The sequence below is a fragment of the Xenopus laevis genome, chromosome 5L (genome assembly GCF_017654675.1).
Source record: "Xenopus laevis strain J_2021 chromosome 5L, Xenopus_laevis_v10.1, whole genome shotgun sequence".
NCBI classification, from domain to species: Eukaryota; Metazoa; Chordata; class Amphibia; order Anura; family Pipidae; genus Xenopus; species Xenopus laevis.
This window is the reverse complement of record NC_054379.1, coordinates 85,153,709-85,172,453: the sequence shown is the minus strand read 5'-3', so window position 1 is coordinate 85,172,453 and position 18,745 is coordinate 85,153,709. Positions and strand designations below refer to the sequence as shown.

The window sequence follows — 18,745 nt, the reverse complement described above, 5'->3', positions numbered from 1 at the left end:
AATTGTTTCATTGCAGTACATAAAAGTCACGTAACAGTGTATTTTTTTTTAGAGCAATGCACAGATAAAAGATGCAAAGCATTCATCTATAATTATTTTGTGCCCAATGGAAGACCAATTAAATAACTCATTCCCATTGCACTTACAACCCATATAAACTCTCTTCAATACGGGTGACCCAAATGCTGCGCAGTTTCTTGCGGTGGGGGGGGCTAGGCATCAGGTGCACAAAACACAGAACAAACTATGCAAGAGCATCTAAAACCAAAAAACAACATTTATCTTAAGCAAACTACTGACATATTGTATTCCCTGTGATGCATTAGAAAATGACACCCAAAAAAAAATTAAATTCTTGTTTAATATATGCAAATATTTAGCTGAATGACCACTCAAGTATCAGGTAAGCAGGTTGTAAATATTACATCTGTATTTTTGATATAAAATAGATGGCGGCATTCATTTGTAAAGAGTACATGTAGTTAATCCTAAACTTTAGCTAATGAACACAACTTGTTACACACTTCTCAGCAGGCTATTGGTGGGCGACGCTGGAAAACTCTTAACAAGAATACACTTAGCTTAGATTTCCGCTCGAGTACAAATCAAAAGGAAGCCAACACTTACACAGATGGCTACATGGCATGTGCACAGGTTTTACGCAAGCTCAGATTTATGTGGGGAAAACAAATAAGGGCATTGGGAAAGATTACTCCCCCCACACACATGCACAGGCCACATGGTGAGCAGCTGGATTTTAGTGACCGTACTTTGCTACATTTCTTCAGCAGTAATAAAACAGTAGCACGGAAGGTGCTGGCAGTGTTCATGGCTTTGTGTATCATTTGTGTAACAGAATTGGGGAGGTTCTAAAGAGGAAAAAACTAAATGTTCTTTTAAAAATGCTTATACTGTATACAGAATTAAAACTAATTCTAGTAATACTGAACAGGACCGATAAACTGATTAATTTGTCACTACGGTGGGAATACACAACAGTGGAGATAGCCCATTTCTGGAATTAAAGTTTTGGCAAACTGGAGTAAAATACTTTCTCCAGATTCACGAACAGAAACCCGCCTACTCCACCGCCACTTTTCATATTTTAGTGAAAGAATGACACTTTATAATATTATATATATATATATATATATATTTATAAATATATCAATTATCAGCAGACCAGCACTCCCTTTAAAAACGTAATAATTTTATTGTCGTAGTATCAAATGCCAGACGTTTCGGTCCACATTTGGACCTTTTTCAAGGATGATACAAAACTTTCTAAAAACCACATTAAATAACAAAGTGCTCCATTGCAAACCAATCAGTGCCCTCATTCAATCAGCATTTCAATGTGAATCATGTGTTTCAATTAAGTGTCATATATAGTGAATATCCACAGTGCCGATTCTAATTACAGCGCCGCCTGAGGCGGCTCCTTCAATGCCGCCCCTCCCTCGCCGGCAGGAACACTAATGCGAAGTGCGCAATTGCGCTCTCTCGCAATAGTAAAGCCGAATTTCCGGTTTAAAAACCCGAAAATTCGGCTCTTAAAAGGTACCAGGAGCTGCTTTTTGCCGCCCCTGGGAACCTCTCCTGCGTTGCCGCCTGAGGCGAGTTTCTCAACTCGCCTCATTGGCGGCGTGCTCCTGAATATCCATATATATACAAAAAATCAACAATTTCACATCTATTGTATACATATCAATCGTGCATAAATGCATATCTTTGTATTTCCATAAAACTATGGATAAAAAAAAATATATATAAATAATGAATATCTTGTAAATTATATCCTTATAAACGGTGAGTTCTGATGTCATCAGTTATAAACGGTGAGTTCTGATGTAATTTCTGTCACATGACTAATTGAAATTTGTGTATTATAATAAATAAAGTACCCCCAGTTGTAAAATATGAGGATATTAGAAGTTACTTCGGAGTTCCATGACCTGTATAAAAACCATGAAACTCCTCGGTGACTTATAATATCCGTTTATTTTACAAGAGGAGGTACTTTATTCACTATATTATCTAGATATATAGTTATAGTGCCAGCAAGTTACACACATCTTTGCAAAAATATTTAAAAAACAGTGGTTGTACAATAAATTAATGAACAATGAAACTATGACATAGTCCAGCTGCATTTGTCAACAGATTGTGATGCAGGTAGTTGGAATGTGATTAGTAATGTACTACAAGTATAGGATCCGAAAACTTGTTATTCAGAAAGCTCTTAATTACGGGAAGGTCGTCTCCCATAGACTCCATTTCAATTAAATAATTCTAAATTTTAAAACATATTTCCTTGTACTTGATTCCAACTAAGATACTAATCTTTTTGGTGGGAAAATAATACTATTGGGTTTATTAATGTTTTAATGATTTCTAGCAGACTGAGGGTAAAGTTTGAAATATTCTGACATATTTAACCTTTTGGGTGCCAGTGACAGAGGCTACAGCTGGCACCATTAGTTGCTAGGCAACATGTTTTTCTCATAGCTGGCAAAGGAATGTGCAAATTTACGATCTACACGGTGCGGAGTTCCAGTCCTCGAGTTCCCACCCCCTATATATTCTGCATTCTACGGCAGGCAAATGGTTAAACATTTGCAACTGAGAAGATCTGCTGGGCTTCACAGCGAATAGAAAAGTAAAGTCATTTCCAGCAGCTATGGGATATATGCTGGCAGCATAGTGATATACAATAGAAAAGAAAAAGCTGCCTACATAAATGTATCAACAAGTTCTCTTGGCCAGCAACTTCATCGCTAGTTAGAGAGATTATGCATGCTGCCATATCCATACAGGCAACCCTTACTGAATGCTGGCCTTGCATAACATCCAGTGACATGGGAAAAAGAATAGGATGAAGTAGGATTTTTTATATACGCCCTTTTATTAATAAAAGTAAGCCTTTCAGCAAATTCTGCAAATGCTTTAGCATATGGACATTTACACTAGATCTATTCATTAGTTTTTCTTAAAGCACTCTAATAATAAGCGAGCACTGGCTGAACATAACCATCAGCATAAATGTTGCAATTGGGTTTCATATTCACATTTGCCTCAATTTATTATCAAAGAAATGCAGCAAAGTATTACTGAATGTACTTTACAAACAGCAAAACAAAATCCAAATTGCTCCATAATGATATCAAATATGCGAAAGACCTCCAAGAGCACATTTTATAGACAGACATGTGGAAATGTAATGTTGCCACCTACTAGCCATCGCCTAACCACATTATGCACATTCTCAAAAAGTGCTATTTCCAGCACAGCATAAATGAATTCTCAGTTAATGGAAGGCTTCATACTAAAGACCTTTGCTTGAAATACATAGAGCTAAGAAACAAATCTGATATCCATTTGTTAGCGGCAACTGGCTCATAACTACATTTTTTTGCACAACAACCTTTTAGTTTCTTAAAGTAATATCTTGTGGAGTTTGGAAACGTTTATATTAGAACAGTTTCTGTGCTGCTGAGCTAAAATTAATTAAATATATTATTATACTATCTGTGGTTTGGTTAATCCATGAAAATATAATTTATATGCCATATATTTAATACATCTATATATATAATATCTATCTGTCTATCATTTATTACTCTAGCATTTTATATAAGAAGAAATGAGCCATGGTATGTTAAGGTGGGAAGCTGAACATATTTAGGAAACATTTCCTTTAGAAAAATTACTGTTTTACAGGTATGGGATCCGTTATCCAAAAAGCTCCAAATTAAGGGAAGGCCATCTCCCATAGACTCAATTTTAATCAAATAATTAAAATTTTTTAAAAATGATGTCCCTTTTCTCTGTAATAATAAAACTGTACCTTGTACTTGATCCTACCCAAGATATAATTAATTCTTATTGGAGGCAAAGCAATCCTGTTGGGTTTAGTGTTTAAATGATTTATTTAGTAGACAAGGTATGGCAATCCAAATTACAGAAAGACCCCTTATCTGTAAAGCCCCAGGTCCTGAGCATTCTGGATAATAGATCGTATACCTGTATATAGTTTCACAGGAGGAATTGGTTAATACAAAATGTATTATTTTAAAGGATCTTTACAAGGGTTTGGGAATGTTCACTTGTGCATTTTAAGGGTTCTTGCACATGGGCATTTTTTTGTTCATCTATAAATGCTGAGCACATCCAAACAAATATAGGGGGCTATTTATCAAAGGTCAAGTTTGTGAGGTTTTTTTCCTACCTCGAATAAACTCATAACTCAAATGTTTGCTTATTTATGAAAAAACCCAAATGTTAAAAAACTTGAATATTCGACTTGATAGAGTTATAGTTAAAAAAAAACAAAAAAACCTTGCATACCTCAAATTGATCTAGTTTTTGTGTGCAAAACCACCGAAAAATCCCCTGAAAATTGTGAAGCCAAAAAACATCGTCAAATAGTTCAAGGGACCTCTGCCATAGACTTCTACATGACCTCGACAGGTTTTAGATGGAATATTTTCAGATTCAGACTTTTTGCAGCTTTGGAGGATAATACATTTTGAAAAAGTTTTTTAATCTCAAATTTGTGTTTTTAGTGAAACTAACCTCGGAAAATTCAGGAAAACACAACTTGACCTTTAATAAATAACCCACATAATGTATTTACTGTATCTGCATTTGTGTGTGGAATGTAAATGTGTCTACAACAAAGAAGCTGTATGTTGTTTTTAAAAAACGGCAATGATATTCTAGTAAAATGCAAATCTGAATGTGTATAATGCATTTAGGTGTGTTCAATCCTGCATCTCACAAAAAAAGCACACCCATGTAAGAGTCCTAGGACAGATTTACAAAATTGCCCAAATGTTCATAAAAAATATTTCACAGTGTACAAATATTGCAGACTGGATGGAAGACATTGACCATGCTCATTTACAAATCTTTAAGAAAATATAAGTCATTTAAAGGTAGTATAATGAGTAGTCCATTAAAATCTAGAAAATCAAGCTTCTGTTCAAACGTAGAAAACCATTATTTTGGAAGGAGATCTGATGTGCAAAAACAATACTTGATAACACATGTGAAACACAGGTCAGAGGCAGTCAAACAGGTCAGTGATCACTTAGAAAGCCTGAAGGGCGTGAGTTTCACCAATTCACCTTTATACTTAAATCACTAAGGTACAGTCAGCACATGGCATTCCTGATGATCAAGGGTCAAGAGCCTGGAGACCTTTGCCACTCTCTTCAGAGCAATATGGGGTCACTAGCTGGAAGTGAAGGAAACTCCTGACTCAGTTTAGATGTCAAAAGTGATTTCCTTCAGAAAAACATATGGCAAAACAGATCCAGATATTTTTTTTTATTACAAGTTAAGCAACAAAAGTACTGTACAATTGGCAAGATACCGCAAAACCTCAATGTTACACCCCATGATTTTAAGTTTTCCCTCACTTTACATAGTTTTTTTGTGGCCCCACCTATATATTATGCATAATACATTTCCCTGATTTTATTCTGGTCCATTGAAAAACGTAAAATGGGGGTTCTACTGTACTGCAAATTGCCTTGTGTTCCAGCATGTGTCTCAGAAATGCCAGGCATGGAATGGCTTTGGTCAGCAAAACTAAAAATCTCTGGCAGGAATTCAGGAATTGGTTTGTCTCTTTCATGAATGTGATGGCAAGTATATACTATTTCCATGACTGGTAATGTCTGTGTAATCTACTCTGTAAGAAATATAGTAAAATGAACTTAAGTGTATCATTAGATTTGAGGTAGAAAAAAATATTCAAATTTATTCAGGAAGCTACTCTTCATGCAAAATAGCAGGGGGCACAGTCTATATAAAGTGTCCATCAAATACAGAGTAGTAACAAGGTACAGTATACATTTTATCTGTAAATCTTAAAAATATTAAAGTATGTAGCGTTGGTCTCTGTTCTCTGCTTAACTGATGTGTAAAAGAATGGGCTGTTCCCATCACACCCTGAACTTAATCACACTCTTGCACTGAGAAGCTCCAAACAAGATATAGCTACAGACTGTTGGTAGAAACAAAACAGACTATAGGGCAAGTGATTGCAAGTGTAGTAGGCAACTGGTGCTTTTCCCCACAGTGCGTAGAGCATAAAAGCACTTTTATTAAAGGGGTGGTTCACCTTTAAGTAAAATTTTAATACGTGTAGAATGGCAAATTTTAAGCAAATTTTCCAATTGGACTTCATTATTTGAATTATTTGCCACCTTCTTCTGACTCTTTTAAGCTTTCAAATGGGAATCAATGACCCCATTTAAAAAGCAAGCACTCTGTAAGTCTATAAATGGATTGTTATTGCTACTTTTTATTACTCGTCTTTCTATTAAGTTATAATATATCCTAATTGGATGCAAAACAATCCTTTTAATCCTGGGATTAATTACAATCATTAATTGAAATGATTTTTTAGTAGGCAAGGTATGGCTATCCAAAATACAGAAAGATCCCTTTTCCGGGAAAAGCCCAGGCTGTGAGCATTCCAGATAAAAGTCCCATACCTGTACAGTTCTGGAGTAGCTTGTCTAGCATCCTTTTAGGGTGGTTGCAGACGAGGCTACTGGGGGAGATTAGTCGCCCAGCGACTAATTGCCTCTTCTTCGGGTGACTAAACTCCCCTTAATGCCTTCCTGCTGGCGATAATGAAAATCATTGGCAGGATGGCACTCGGAACTATTCGTTTTCTAGTAGCCGCCTCTGCCACCACCCTTATACAACATTACCACAAATACAAGATATCAGATTCCCTTCCACTCACACTCACATTTATACTGTAAACCCTCTGAACTCTGCCTCTCTCATAAATATACAGTATGTAATAGGTTAGCATAACATCATGCCTATTAATACTGATTGAAATGGAGTCATCTTTAAGTCAAGCAATGATAGTCACCGCCCTTTGAAGCTCAGGTTATCAGGTTGTACCTACTTGCAAGTAGAATCATTTCCTATTTTTTTTTAGCTAGCAGCTGATTATTACAGACATATTGTGGTTAAGGAATAAAGCCACAGCAGTTATACTTTTCAACTTAATATACAATTTATTGGACATAATTGCTGTTTTTTTCCAGCTGCTAAATCAAATGCTTATCATTCCGGTCTCCAAAAATACATTCATATATGCAATCACATAAAAAAGTATTCCTGGGAAACACTTTGGCAATATGTATACTGCAAATAATTACAGCAACAATAAAAAAATTATCACACATTAAACACTCTATTGCATTAATACATTAAGTACCATATAGAGTCAGATTCCCAGTGACAATTACCACTTATACATCGCACATAATTGGGAGTGATCATTTCTGAGATAACAACTAGTTTTAATAAGCCTTTGTTTCAATAGTGTCTGCTAAACGTTCAAAGTAAATAAAAACATAGTCTTTAAGCAATGTGCACATCATATTATTCTCTTATCTCCAATTTACACAGTCCAAACTTTAAAAAATAAAAAGGGGTTGTAATAACCTTTTACAATAGGCATTATTTCCATTGAATATATTCTATTGGTGATAAAATGCAGATGACTCCTATTGAATCTGCTAATATTAGCTACAATTTTGTAAATACCATCCTTCAGTAAACTGAGCTCAAGTCAGAAAAATATTACTACAGAGGAAGAACTGTAAGCCACAATATTGTTTCTCTCATTTTCCCTATACAAAACAAATTTGAAGAGCAAATATAAGGGCTGGGTAAATATTGCAGTGGAGTTAATGAATTCTAAATTGATTTGGGAGTTCTTCTTTGCAAACAGCCTAAAATCACTTCCTGCCTGTATGTTCATTCAAAACAATATATCAAATAAATCAAATATCAAGGAACATGTCAGTTATGGTTGCACAAAGTCCTAACTTCCTACAGCCCAAAGTATTAAGTTACTTATTAGATCATATCAATGATGCTGCTGAGAATATATATCTATTACATATTTGATCAGTGATATAACAACCAGTTATTGCATCACCAGTCTCAGTGACAAGATATCAAGTAAGCAATACCATGAAAATAAAAAGTAAAAATCAAATATATTATTGAGAAAATTAGACTATGCTTTGATACTTTAGAATAGATAATCCACACAGAATTTACAAGTACCATAATGTACAGGTATAGGATCCATTACCCAGAAACGAATTATCCAGAAAGCTCTGAATCACAGGAAGGCCATCTCCCATAAACTCTATCGTAACCAAATAATTCTAAAATTTAAAAATTATTACATTTTTCTCTGTAATAGCAAAACATTACCTTGTATTGATCCTAAGATAAAATTAATCCTTATTGAAGGCAAAAAAAATCCTATTGGGTTTATTTAATGTTTAATTGATTTTATTTTAGTAGACTTAAGGTACAGAGATCCAAATTATGGAAAGAACTCTTATCTGGAAAACCCCAGGTCCCAAGCATGCTGTATAATAGATTCCATACCTGTGTATAGTTTCACTTTAAAGCAGGAATTGGTTAACACAAAATTTATTATTTTAAAGGTTCTTTACATGGGTTTGGGAAGGTTCACTTGTGCATTTTAAGAGTTCTTGCACATGGGCATTTTGTTCATCTATACATGCATACTAATTACGTAAAGACCCCTTATCTGGAAAACCCCAGGTCCCAAGCAATCTGTATAATAGGTCCCATACCTGTACTGGATTAAGGATTTTAGATAAAATATCTGACCAATAATTTTAGAAATGACAATGCATTCAATAGTTAAAGGGTGACAATACCTGGATAATAAATAAAAATGTTAGATAAATGAGAATTTAATAAATATGCTTACACTAATTAAGGTGCACTAACATTTTGATCAGGATAACCTAGCAAAAGAAAAGCAAACAGATCATGTAACGTTATTAGATAAAATAATAATCATTTGCACAATTTAGGAATGCAGAAAACACATTTTGCGGGTTTTAAAATAACTGTTAATAGGTTGTTTTCCAGCATATGTAAAATATTACTTTAGAATATATATGCCATATTTCTTGCAGTCGTTTGCAGCAATTTTATCCATTTTTATAGAGAGAAAAATTATATTTTTTGCAAAATAACATTTATAAAGATTGGCTAATATAGGTTTTATATTTAATCAAGTTATATCCCTGCCTTGACCTTTATTAAAGTAGATAATCAAGGTATCAAATCCTTACCTTTCATTTTCTAATATAGGTTTTGCTTTCATAAGGAAGTTACTTCATCCAAGTTTTTTTTCCAGTTAATAATGAAACATTTCCTCATTAATAAAACTGAACTATATTACATTATTACATGAATAAATCTAAAAAAGCAAACCAGCCAAGCTATAAATGCAAATAAATATTATAAAGGAATATAAGAACTCTCTTTTGTGTACCTATAACAGAAGCCCAACTTGGTCTGCAAACCAGTTGGCTCATATACAAACTTTCAAACACTCAACAAAAAAAAAACCCTAAAAAGAAAAAAACTGGTGCCAGATGTTTTCCAAGATTCCCATTTGGATTTTAGCTACTTAGATTTGCAATCATGTTTTTATACATCTAAGACAGCTTCTGTTTCCTCTAGAATCAGAAAATTAACTAGCTTTGTAGCATCTTCCTTGATCTGCCACCCGTGCCCCAAGGATTAGAGATTCCACCTGAGCTTGTTTTACAAGCATAACAGAAAAAATTAATCTCAGTTGGCAGCAGTCCCACTGGGATCCTAATGAATAATGATATCCCTCTCTAGCTGCCCTCTCACTCTGACAGAAAAGCCACTCTAACCTAGAAATGCTGGGGCTGCTGAAACCATTGCAGCTGTGGATTAGCAGTCAGTCAAGCATCCATCTGCTCTTCATGCGCACAAAAAGAGGACATATATTTGTACAGAAAATAATACACCAATATATCAGAAAACATTAATGCTGATAATCAACATCAATTTGTTCTTCGTATACAGTATAAATATCCAGAAAATGTGTTTAAACTCAATAGCTGGTTTAGAGGCCAATCAAAAATCAGTTTACGTGAAAGAGTTACACATCATTTCATAAGCAAACAATGTAGTTGTGTTGATTGCTCTATTAATAATAACAGCCATCATGTACCTCAATTCTGTACAGAAAAATTGCCCCAGGACTAGGAACCAGCATTATTAAGTAATAGAGTGTCTATCAAAATTTATTTAGAACTATACATCCATTATGCACCTCAAAGAGTGCCAAGATTCTCATTTGGATTGAGATCAAGGCTTTGACAGAACATTCAACTTGTCCTTAAATGGATTCTGCCATGATTTTTAGGTTGTAGTTTTTATTTCTAAATTACACCATTTACATTACAAATAATTCACTCTACCATATAAAAATTTCACTACCATATAAAATTGAATTCCTGAACAAACAATTGAATTTTTTAGTTATAATATTGGTGTGAAGGTAGCCATTTTGGGCCATTGGACTGGCCCCTGTGCTTTTCAAAAAGAGCCAGCACTGCACAAAGGAACTGCTTTCAGAAAAGCTATTGTTTTTCCTACTCAATGTAACTGGAGGAGTTGTGATGGGACTTGGATTTTTTATTGAGTGTTATCCTCATATCTACACCTAGCAAGGCAGGTGTCAGGGAGTCGTTACCTGCTCATTGTTCTGTTGATGGGCTGCTGGTGGCAGGGGGGGGGAAGGGTGGTGGGTGACATCAATTCAACTTGCAGTGCACAAATCACATGACTGAGGGTACCTGGGAAACTAAGAACACGTATAGCCCTATGTCAGATTTCAAACTTAAATAAAACAAAATCTGTTTGCTGTTTTGTAAAATGGATTTCAGTGAAGAATTTTGCTGCAGCAGCATTTATAACTGATGTTTTGCTGGGATACAATCCCTTTAAGCAACTGCAGTGCCATTTAAGCCTTGTACTATGGATAATAGTGCTGCTAAACAATGTACTTTCTCCATTAATTTTTTTTTAGCAGACAAACATTCTCCTGTGTAAATTCTCTATATTCACAGCATAGATTATCTATTATTTTTATTAATGAAAAACAGCCACAGAGCATAATATTATCCACAATACATTTTGTGTTAAGTATGGAGTTAGAACAGTGTTATATTTGTGCCACAAATATTTGAACTTGGCTAAAAAGGCTTCTAAAAAGCAATATTAGTGGCACAACTGGCCACAAAACAAAATAGATTAAAAAAGGCTTCTAAAAAGCAATATTAGTGGCACAACTGGCCACAAAACAAAATAGATTGCATTGATGGTGCAAATCCAAGCCAATGCTGCACAAGGACCTGTTTCGGTGCTTTGCAATAACACAGAGAACAAAATATCAGCATATGATTTGTTATTCAGTAAAAAGAATGAGTCAGCTAAGAGTGTGAATAAATTTGTAAGGCACTGTATATCCTTTAGTAGGCTAAATATAAATATAGGCTTAATTCATTTTTAAATTAGTCATAGATCAGTGCTTTAAGTTGTCAACAACTTTATATTCTCTATTTTCTCAGCTGACATGAGGAGTAGTTAGTGTCTCAGAATGGTGGCTGGGAACACTGACTAGCATCAGGTGGTGTTCATTTAAACATGACTTTGCAACTGAACGTTACACAAAGGCTGCCTTTGCCAGCATTATGGAAAGGTCTGAGAGAGGACAAAAACAACTGTGGCATGCCTGCAATTAAGAATTCACAATAGCATTCAACAACAACTGCAGCATGTGCCAATCCAAGTGAAAGAATTAGGCACCGAGCTGTTCCGTCCGCAGGGAGTGCTCCAAAGCAATGTAAATCTTTCATGTGGTTTTATAAAGCGAGGTATGGCAACCTTACAGCTTTCTACTGATCTGCAATTATGGAACAGAGTGATTAACTATCATGTGGCTATACTTCACGCCAGTAAGCCTTTTCTGCCTGCTGCCTGTTTCAAATTATACTTCTGTATCAAGACTGCGTGTTTGCTAGAGCCAGACAGAGTATGCTTGCAACTTTTCAACAATTCCAACTATGAAACAAGGTTAAACAAAGCAAGCTAATCATTTTACAATTCATAATTTGTTTTGAATAATGTTTTTTGTGATATGGTAATTCCAACTTTTTTCCTTTTAAAATAGTTCTTTACAAAATGTAACTCTACCCATGTATAAGCAATAACAAACAAGGGAAAGTTGTGCTCACCACTATTTTTTAAAACCATTAGGCGGGGGTGCAATGAGGCCGTGACCACAAAATACATATAGACAAATACAAGAGTCCTCTGCACTCAACCCATTATCAATATATTTAAGACAGAGACATTTTGTGCATACTGCTACTAAAAAATGCCTTACCCTTTAAACAAAACAGGGATTGTTTGTCCATATATTGCAATATATTTAAGCTGGCCAACTACGTCAAAGTCATCCCATATCTGGCCAGTCCTATGCTTATATTTTAGCAATAGAATTCTTAATGAATCAGATAAAATTGAGCATAGGACTGGTTTTGTTTAAAGGGTAAGGCATTTTTTAGTAGCAGTATGCACAAAATGTAGCTGTCTTAAATATATTGATAATGGGTTGAGTGCAGAGGACTCTTGTATTTGTCTATATGTATTTTGTGGTCACGGCCTCATTGCACCCCCGCCTAATGGTTTTAAAAAATAGTGGTGAGCACAACTTTCCCTTGTTTGTTATAGTTATACAGGAGCAGTGACCAGCTCCATGTTGTAGCTCCCACCCTTCCCAGCTATAGTCAGGTGATCCCACTGGTGTCTAATAAAAGGGCAGCCAAGTATGGAGGTTTACTTTGAAAGCAGCAAGTAAGTTGCAGGTAAAACCTAGTCCCTTTGTAAAATGTATAATGAAGCAATAGAATTCTTAATGAATCAGATAAAATTGAGCATAGGACTGGCCAGATATGGGATGACTTTGACGTAGTTGGCCAGCTTAAATATATTGCAATATATGGACAAACAATCCCTGTTTTGTTTAAAGGGTAAGGCATTTTTTAGTAGCAGTATGCACAAAATGTCTCTGTCTTAAATATATTGATAATGGGTTGAGTGCAGAGGACCCATGTATAAGCAAGTCTCTTCCACCAGGTGCTGCGCTAATATAACTTCCAATCTTGATTTTTCTCTTTATACTATTGAATTCTCCAAACTGGGAGTATCTGCGCCCACTATTTCAGCTAATTTGTGCTTAATTCACATTCAGGTTATTCAACAATATATATGCCTAGGTGCTATTAAACATTCTTTTGCTAGCATTTTGCCAGTTGTCCTTGCTGTTTGTGGTTGAGAAGTGCATCTGTTACAAACTCTGGCTGAAATATCATATAGATAGCAAGCAACTGCTCTGCTTCTGTGCTACATTTTGCAGTAGGTGGTTCTTCACAGTGAGCACAGTGAGGTTGTGGAATGCACTGTGGAATGATGTTGTGATGGCTGATTCTGTTAATACCTGTAAGAGGGGCTTGGATGATTTCTTGGACAAGCATAATATCACAGACTACAGTGATAAACCTAAAAATGAATAGGGTTAAAAATGCCATATTTTATTTACTGAACTTATTGCACCAGTCTAAAGTTTCAGCTTCTCAATGGCAACAATGATCCAGAACTTCAAACTTGTCACAGGGGGTCAACCATCTTGGAAAATGACATCACAAATTATCAAGCAGAAAATGAATTTTGTCAGTAATATAAGCTGATAATACAGGGCTGATTATTCAATTCTGATACTAATTGCACAGGTTTCTGTGCTGCCATGTAGTCATTTAGTAATTATCATTATTAATTACTAATCAGCCTTATATTGTGACATTTATATTCTATGTGTAATGTATATTGTGAGTTGGTCACTAAGCTCAGTAAGTGACAGCAGCACAGAGCATGTGCAGTGAATCAGTGGAAAAGAAGATGGGGAGCTACTGGGGCATCTTTGGAGACACAGATCTTCCCTGCTAAAGGGATGTGGTTGCCTTGGGCTGGTACAGAAGCCCAAAACAAAATATTTATTTCAACCTGCCTGCTAGTTGATCCAGAAGAAGGCAAAAAAAAAAAAAAAAAAATCTAAAGCCTCTCCAATTTGCCTCAGAGAGGGGAATATAATTTCTACCTGACTCCAAAATGGACTAGTCCCTGGATCAACTAGTATAGATATTGGTATATATAGTTTGAGAGTGTATGGCGCGGTCGGTGTGAGTGTGTGTAGGTATGTGCACTGGAGGGGTTACACTTGATGAACATTGGATAATTTTTCAACACAATTTACTTAAGTAACAGACACACAGCCTTACTCATCCACAACCTTTACAAGTAGCTTACGTTGCACTTAGTGTAATAAAGTCATGACATGACTGTAGCATCAAAAACTATTAAAATGTTTCTTTGTAAAATGTCAGGCACACGGTCCTATTCATAGAATACTACTCTATTAAGAGGCGTGCACCTTCATACCATGTTTCATGATAAAGTGGCTGCTTCCAAAAAAAAGTTGCTTTCAAGGCACCCTGTTACAGGAATTTGTCCTGTAAACTCTAGAGTGCTGCAATTCCTGCCCTCACAGTAAATTTACATGATAGTATCAGCTGTCTTCGGCTCATCTGCAGCAAAATTATTTGCCAAGCATTCACACATTACTGATTAATTACTGATTTAGAAGTACTTATTTATTTTATTTTTAAAGTTTCATATACACGGTGGTAAGTATATGAAGGGTAAGACAGGGCAGGATGCACTGCCCCTCACTTTAATAAAACCAAGCTCCAAAACAGAGCACAGTGTACCCCTGATGAATATAGCACTGCCTGCATTCGGCAACACTGTATTCATGAGGGGTGGGTTGGAGGGGTTATGTAGGTGTTTCCCCTCCTGCCACTTAATCAGGGTGCAACAGAGCGCTGTACTTACTTATCCGGAGTGAGTTGCAGAGTGCAGTCAGAGCACAGACCCCAAATATAAACAATACTTTCAATGCCCACCTCCAGGTCATAAATAGACAAGTTGAAAAGCAAGGGACCTAGTACAGAGCCCTGCGGTACTCCACTAACAACACTGGTCCAATTAGAAAATGTTCCATTTACCACCACTCTTTGTAGTCTATCTTTTAGCCAGTTCTCTATCCAGGTACAAATACTATGTTCCAGGCCAACATTCCTTTATTTAACCAGTAACCTTCTGTGTGGCACTGTTTCAAATGCTTTAACAAAGTCTAAGTAAATCACATCCACTGCCATCCCAGAATCGAGGTCCCTACTTACCTTCTCATAAAAAGAAATTAAGTTAGTCTGGCAAGATCTATTACGCATAAAACCATGCTGGCACAAACTCATAGTATTGTGATTTGCTATGAAGTGCAGTATCTTATCCTTTATTAAGCCTTGCTACCACTGACAGACTAACTGGCCTATAGTTTTGAGGCTGAGAACGGAATACTTTTTTTGAATAGAGGCACCAAATTAGCAATTCGCCAGTCTCTCTGCACTATGTTAGACCTCAATGAATCCTGAGAAATTAATTAAAGAGGTTTGGCAATCACAGAGCTAAGCTGGCTAAGTACCCTGGGATGAATACCATCTGGCCCTGGACCTTTGTTAATCTTAACATGTTCTAGTCTCTTTTGAATTTCCTCATGTGTGAACCATGCATCACACATGAAATATCGCTTTACAAAAATGATTCATCATTCTCATCAGCCCCTGCCATAGTGGAGATACAGCCCATGTTTTATCACATTGATGTGCTCGGTTAAATTGTATCCTACCTCTGTCTTCAACTAATTTTATTTTTGTAAAATAGCTGATCGCACCAGATGATTCAATAAGGCCAGCTCCATCTGTAGATCACACTTATCAGCAACGATGTCCAAGTTTTGCACTTAAACAGCAATTAATGTTAAACAATGAAATACTAATCTTAAATTATCTGCATATCTAGTTGCAAAGAAAAAATATAAGGGCAAATTCATTATTTTGGGGGGCCCATATTCATAAGGAAATCACTTCAGATTTGTTTAGTAGTTGAACCGATATTACATTTGCCCTTTAAAGCCTACCTAGGGATAATTATACCCTCTAGTGGCATTTAAAGGATAATACAAGGAAAACTTTGTCGTATTCCATAGTAAAAATACAGTAAACTTTTCTGGAAATATAGAAGTGGCTTAGAAAAGTATTTGTTCAAAGAAAAATACATTTGATGTATACAGGTACTTCACTACCAACAACATGATCAAAAATAAAATTTAGTACAGAAGGAAGAACTGACAGTGTTTGAACGTGAATCGTTTCGAATCATGGATATTAAACCTATATCCTTTTTGATTTGGTTCAATAATGAGGGGAAAAAAAAAAGTTTACTTACAGGCTTTAAAAAAAAAACGAAAAAACCCCCCCCACTTAACAAGTAACATTTTATTTATTAAAGGTAGAGCATATGGACCTGTACGGGCCCTCTGAGCCATGTAAATATTGTACAACAGGTATGACTGGTCTAAAAAAGAAAATCTAGACATATAAGCCAATTGTTTCCACAGTTTTAATTAATCATTGCCAACAGATGGAATACCTACTTTTTAACATACAACCTAATAAGGCATTTAAACACTGACCCAAACTAAGATATAATTAATCCTTATTGGAAGCAAAACCAGCCTATTGGGTTTATTTAATGTTTATATGATTTTATAGTAGACAAGGTATGAAGACCCAAATTATTGAAAGATCCATTATCTGGAAAAACCCCAGGTTCCCGAGCATTCTGGATAACATACTTGCATTAGGAACATAGCAGTCAGTACCCACATTAGAGTTACTGGTGGATACAATTTTCAGTTTAGATTAATAGACTGCTATTGAATATGACCAAATGGTCGATCATAATTTCCTCTCCTAGATAAAATGTATTTGCAGATGATTGGGCAGTAGGTTAAATTACCAAAAGTATACAACCAGATACAAAATGAATGGCCATCTTGGAGTAATTTTAGAACTACCAAGTATAAGTCTAGCTTTCCAATGACACCAATATATTTGATTTTCAAATTTTAATGTATATATAATTATTATATAATGTATATATAATAATATGTTTTAACATAATTCTAATATTGCATTACAGCTGATTTTTTAGCATTTAACATTTTCTGTTCATTTACAATGAAACCATTAAACTTTTTTTTTTCTGCACAGACGCCTAAATAAAAAACTATATTACTTATTAAAGGCTTTTCCCCTGCTGATATCACTTAAACCTAATTAGACAACTAACCCTTTGCCATGTTATTCCCTGTTGCCAAAACTGTTAAATGCTTCAATAGGTGGGAGGGAAGCATCAATACAAGACAGATGTAATGTCACCATTTAACAATAGGGGTGTGAAGCAATAGCCTTAATTAGTCATCTCATTAATTCAGTGTTCAGAGATGGATTGGGATGGGAGGGGGTAAACTCTGGACATCATTCTTGTAACATATTACATCTGTCCCAAGACGCTAGGAGTAACAAAAAACCTACAATTCACACCTTTGACAGCGATAGACAGAAAAGCAACTTAATTAGTAATTAAAACTTAATTAACATCTGCATAATATCCACTCGTGTGTTAAGAGGTCACTAACCAATGAAATGAGAAGATGGAAGTTTGCATTTACCTTATACAGTCAAGCTGTACACAGATTTATACAACTAATTATGCCAGAGTTAACTGTATTTGGAAACATGTAAATTATTTGGTTAAGGTTTATTATTTCATACTGATGCATTTTAGAAAAGGCCCATATTTAATTGAAACTAAGTATAGTGCACAATGTTTTTTATTGGTTATTACCGGTAAATCACTATTAACACTAATAGAGATTTGAAAAAGGAGGGTGAAAAATGCAATAAATTAGATGCTAGAAATATATGCATCTACTTTTCTGGGAATATGATGAATTTTAGTTCCTTACAATATAAGCAAAGATGGCTGGAGATAGTATACAAAATATATGCAACTTGATAAGCCTCAGCTGTTAGTTTATTTGTTAGCTGTTATTTACATAGCACAACACATTTATAAAGTGCTTTACAGAGATTATACATCATTCACATCAGTCCCTGACATTAGGGGAGTTTACACAGTCCCTATCACATTCACACATACTAGGGCATTTTTTATTTAGAGCCGATGAAATGCTTATATGTTTTTGAAATTTGGAAGAAATGCAGACTTTGAAAAAACATGCAATCTCCTTGAGGATTGTGCCCTGGCTGGATCTAAAATAAGGACCACAATTGTTCAACTACAAATCACTACAGGGATACTGCTGTTCAGTAACAGGCAGAAGGGCTGAAGTTTGGACACCCTTATTTCACGTCATTCTATTTTGTCAGCATAAATTTGGGGGATAAAATCTGATGAGGGTTACTTGAAACTCTTTCCATTACATCAGTGAAAAGTAACCCACAACAATAATGAAAGTTTCAGTAGCCAATATGTGCAGTGGGTATTAAAATTACTGGCATGCTAGAGCTCTTAATGGCAATATAAAATTGCCATTTTAGTTACAAAATACATAAAGAACCTTCTGAATCTAAAAAATCAATAATACAAAGAAATGTTGGGGGAATTTTTCTACACAAATCTGAAAATAGAAACATATACCAAGGCATGTATGTGGACTAGTGTAGAAAACTAGAGAAGACCTTGGACAATATGGGAAAGCAAATGTTAAAAGCATTCTTCAACATCTAATCCACCAGCTATTGTTAGACTGCATCTTTTAACTTAAACAAGGGTGATAGCAGAAAAT

General features: G+C 35.3%; 1 protein-coding gene across 2 annotated transcripts in view; it reads right to left on the bottom strand.

The window, feature by feature from the left end:
• ascc3.L (activating signal cointegrator 1 complex subunit 3 L homeolog) overlaps positions 1 to 18,745 on the bottom strand; it is a 327,995-nt gene that overhangs the window by 32,582 nt on the left and 276,668 nt on the right. The gene's annotated exons all lie outside the window — the stretch shown is intronic.